The following is a 5,143-nucleotide window of genomic DNA, read 5'->3' as shown; positions in this document are numbered from 1 at the left end:
AAAAGAACTTACCTTAAATGGTCCTGCTCAATACACTTAAAGTGTACTAGTGTAATTTATTAGTCAAGATAAACTAATGTCTAATTACACTACGACTATTCCAATGGTTTGTTTCTTTCCATCTTGGTCGTGAGCTACTGTTTATAATTTATAAAGAACCGATAACACAATCTTCTGTGTGTGACACCACACACTATGTTATCTACAATATAAATTAATTGAACATCTACATTTGGTATATATAAATGTAGACACTTGACCAATGTGATTCTTATAAATGTTTATACAAAAGCTAGGTTTTTAGTATACCCCAATTTCTCTTCTCCTCTCCCTCTCCCCTCTCTCTTTGTAAATTGACTGGCGAGAATTTGTCTTTGTTGTGATATAGGTGTTTAAGACATATATCCAGATAATGACTAGAAAGGTTAATATCACATGAAAGTCTCAATTTCCTTGACATTTCTGAATTTAATGTTATAGGATCGTTACACACATGAGAGGGGGAGAGGGGGGGTTAATCATGTGGTTTTAAAAATCTATCTTTTTCGATTTTGAAACTGATTACGCAGTGGGAAACTAAGAAATAAAGACAGAACACAAAACACAAGAGCTCGAGGAGTTACTTTATTCGAAGCTTTCGACGACTCCTAATCCATGACCCACTCTCCCTCGGACCGTATTGACAAGAAATCCACTAAAAACCTCTTCTGGAACCCCTAGAAGAGAGAATCAAATATAAGATATCAAAGAAAGAGAAGTGTAATAGTCTACATACCCTTTTTGCAAGTAATAAGAAATGCAGTAAATAATTTCATTACCAACTCGCAGAACGAGGATCTGGAAGCTCTCAGGAGTTGGTGTCGGTTGGTTGGTAATAATTGGAAGTCATAGAGCAGTAGCACAGCAGCAGTTAGATGTGTTCACAATAATAAAATTGCCTTTACAGCTTATAGAGAAGATGTTTCTTGAAGGCTGCTCGAATAGGGCTTATATAGTGTGTTGAGGGCACCTCCAAGCTCATAGGAGGTGCCTCCAATGAGAAGTTTAATCCCTTAATCTTCGATCGCGATAAGCCGTGTCAACTTTGGCTTATATCCATTCGAGGGTGTCTTCCATGCTTTTCGAGGTGCCTCCTAAGTGTTGGATCGTAGAGATGCTAGAGGGGGGTGAATAGCGTTCGTCGAAAATCGTGAGTTAAAATGAGTTATATAGTGGAATAAAGAAAACAAAGGCAATGCCAACAAAGCAAAGTTTTATTTGGTTCATAGTCTGTGACGACTGCTACTCGAAGACCTGCGATCATCAATCACTTTTGTTGGATAATCACTATCAGTTCGAATAATGAGTTACATAGATTGAGTACAAGAACTAAAATTAATTGTTACCGATAAATAGAAAGAAAATTGAAATCTTTCATTCTTCGAACTTCGGAGTAGCCTTTTGGTGTCGTCAGAGCCTTTTTGGAGTAGGACGTAAGAATGAAACTTGTAGCAGATGTTATTCTGAAGCTGTTATTAGAAGACCTTTATATAGGCCCATTTCGTTCACCTGGAGTCTCTCCCGGGAGCCTAGAGTCCCTCCTGGGCACCTGGACCATGCTGATATAGCGAGCTCTCATCCAAACTTGATCCATCAAGTTTATCCACTTCTGAGTACTTAGACCCCCCCCCCCCTCTGGGTGTTGGTTAGTCCTAGGAAGATCGTATCGGTTCCACTATACAAAAATTTTGTACAAGTGTCGAACCTTTCCTAAATAGCCTATTATGTTCTTTAGAAGTTAAAGTACGAATCGCAAACGGAACTTAACATTATCGATTCCAAATTTAACTTATCTGTTCTTAATGGTTTAGATTTAGATCGCAAGCGGAACTTAACACTATTGATCCAAATCCACCTATGTTATAAATTCAATTAAATATTAATTTCTAAAATTGGCTTCCAGGTTAAACATGGCGAGGCACTAGGCCTTCTTGGATATGGGAGCAACCAACACTTCCTAGACAAAGCCTTTTAAGGAAAACTAATATTTAATTTCCTTATATAACTCTAGGTTTAACCAAAAGGAACAATCGAATCATAAATTCAAAAAATAAAAAAAACACAAACTCGAATAACAAATTCGAAAAACTAGAATCTATTGCCTCTTGTGTTTGGAATTCATACAAAGAAAAATAACTAGCATGATGCGGAAGAAAATTACTAGTTATACCTTCTCTTTGTATGCTAATGCCCTCGAGATCTTTTGTCGTATTCCTCGCCTCGCCTTGGATGTCGTGTGGGTGACGATCCTCCAAGATGAACTCCACCCAAAGCCTTCTTATCCTTCTCTAATATTCGGCCACCACCAACACAAAGAACAAAAGAGAGCAAGGGGAAAGGGAAGAGGAGAGGCTCCGACCATAAGAGGAGTCTCCACCAAGAGAATAAGAATTGTTGTCTCATGAGACCTTCCCTCCCCTTCTTTTATATTACTTGCCCAAGGCAAATAAGGAAAGACTTTTTACAAAAAAAAATAAAATCTTCCTCTTATTATTCCTTTTCCCTTTTAATTTTTCCTTTCCTCTTTATTGATTCAATCAATCATGATTGGATGAAGATTTAATTTTGGTCGGCCCCTTGCTTGGGCACCAAGCAAAGGTGGTAGGCCACATCATCAAGGAGAGAAAATATTTTTATAAAAATTTTACAAAAGAAAAAAATCCTCTTATAAAATTTTACAAGCTCTCTTTCCTATTGTGAATGTTAAAAAAGGAAAATTTTAAAAATTAAAACTAAGTTTTAAAATTTAAAACTTCTCTACTAAAATTTCCTTTTTTAACCATGGTTACAAAATTAAAAGATTTAAAATTTAAAACTTCTCTTCCTTTTTCTAAAACCATGAGGATGGTTAAAAAAGGAAAGTTTTAAAACTTTTAAACTTTTGTTTTAAAACATGTGGCCTAATTCAAATAAGGAAAGTTTTATATTTTAAAACCACTCTTTTAAAACTTGTAGTTTACTACAAAGAGAAGATTTTAAAAATTCAAAACATCCCTCCTAATTTGACATATCATGGTCGGCCCCTCTTTGTTTGGACACCAAGCAAAGGGCCGGCCCCTTTGTGAAGGAGATTGGTCGACCCCTTTGGCTTGGTCACCAAGCCATGGGTTGGCCTCTTCTTGGATACCAAGAAGGGCTTTATATGGATGGACTTGAAGTTTTAATGAGGCTACGACAGGGACCTAGAGGAGAAATTGATTTTGGCCTTCCGATGAGCTTGAGTATCCCGTGTTCGCCCCGAACACACAACTCAAGTTCATCAATAATAACTCATTCCACTAGAGAGTTATTATTGCACTATCACATCAATCCTAAATTACATTATGGGCTTCTTTTTATCATGAGTGTGTTAGTCTCCCTATGTTTAAGATAACAAATGTCCACTAATTAAGTAAGTTACTGACAACTCAATTAATATCTAAATCTAAGAGTAGTATCACTCAATCTTATTGTCATGTTGGACTAAGTCCACCTACAGGGTTTAACATGATAATTCTTATGAGCTCCTCTTGGGGACATTCTCAACCTAGATTACTAGGACACAGTTTCCTTCTATAATCAATAATACACACTATAAGTAATATCATTTCCCAACTTATCGGGCCTATTGATTTATCAAGCTAAATCTCACCCTTTGATAAGTTAAAGAAATAAATACTAAATATATATGCTTGTTATTATATTAGGATTAAGAGCACACACTTCCATAATAACTAAGGTCTAGTTCTTTTATTAAGTCGGTATAAAAAGAACTTACCTAAAATGGTCCTACTCAATACACTTAGAGTGTACTAGTGTAATCTATTAGTCAAGATAAACTAATACTTAATTACACTACGACTATTCCAATAGTTTGTCCCTTTCCATCTTAGTTGTGAGCAACTGTTTATAATTTATAAAGAACTGATAACATGATCTTCTGTGTGTGACACCATACACCATGTTATCTATAATATAAATTAATTGAACAACTACACTTAATAAAATGTAGACATTTGACCAATGTGATTCTTTTATTTCAAAAATAAATGTTTACAAAAGCTAGGCTTTTAGTATACACTCTAACACTGGGTGCTTGAACTGTTAATGTGGGTTTGGCCAGTCGTCATGCTCCAACTCAGCTTCTGGATAACTTTTCTGATCCTAGCACCTGGACCAACTTCAGGTGCTCGGATCGCCCGGGTGCTGATAATGAGCATTTTTATTGGTTATTTTGGCTCTTATTATTGACATTTTTTTACCTTCTCACATACTTAATTTGGTGTTTATACTATGTGTTGTGAGTAGGAACTTATTTTGGACTTAAATATAAATTTTGCTATAATTATGGAATTTGATCGCATGTTTTTATTTTGATTTTGTAGGAAATTCAAAGAGTCATGAATTAGGGTCGAGTTGGATCGAATTTGGCCTGATTTGGAGGTCAAACGGAGGAGATCAAGCTGAATCAGTGTGAACCGTTGATCCAGATCATGAGAAATCTTGCCCCTTCAGTCAGATCAAGTGATCCAGCCTTCAATCCTAATTTAAAGTGATCTGGATCGTCCATAAAGATCATCCTCATCCTGTTAGAATGTATACTAAAAGTCTAGCTTTTGGTATAAATATTTATATAGAAATAAGAATCACATTGGTCAAATGTCTACATTTATGATAAATGTAGTTGTTCAATTAATTTATATTGTAGATAACATGGTGTGTGGTGTCACACACAGAGGATCATGTTATCAGTACCTTATAAATTATAAACAGTAGCTCACGACCAAAATGGAAAGGAACAAACCATTGGAAGGTCGTAGTGTAATTAGGAATTAGTTTATCTTAACTATATAATTACACTAGTACACTTAGAGTGTATTGAGTAGGACCATTTGAGGTCGTTTCTTTTATACTGACTTTATAAAGGAACAAAGACCTCAGTTATTATGGAAGTGTGTGCTCTTAATCCTAATATAATAACAAGCACATATATTTAATATTTATTTCTTTAATTTATCAATGGGTGAGATTTAGTTTGATAAATCAATAAGCCCGATAAGTTGAAAAATGATATCACTTATAGTGTGTGTTGTTGATTATAGAAGGAAACTGTGTCCTAGTGATC

The sequence above is a fragment of the Zingiber officinale genome, chromosome 10A, assembly GCF_018446385.1.
Source record: "Zingiber officinale cultivar Zhangliang chromosome 10A, Zo_v1.1, whole genome shotgun sequence".
NCBI lineage: Eukaryota > Viridiplantae > Streptophyta > Magnoliopsida > Zingiberales > Zingiberaceae > Zingiber > Zingiber officinale.
The sequence above is the reverse complement of the archived record's forward strand: the minus strand, read 5'-3'. Positions refer to the sequence as shown.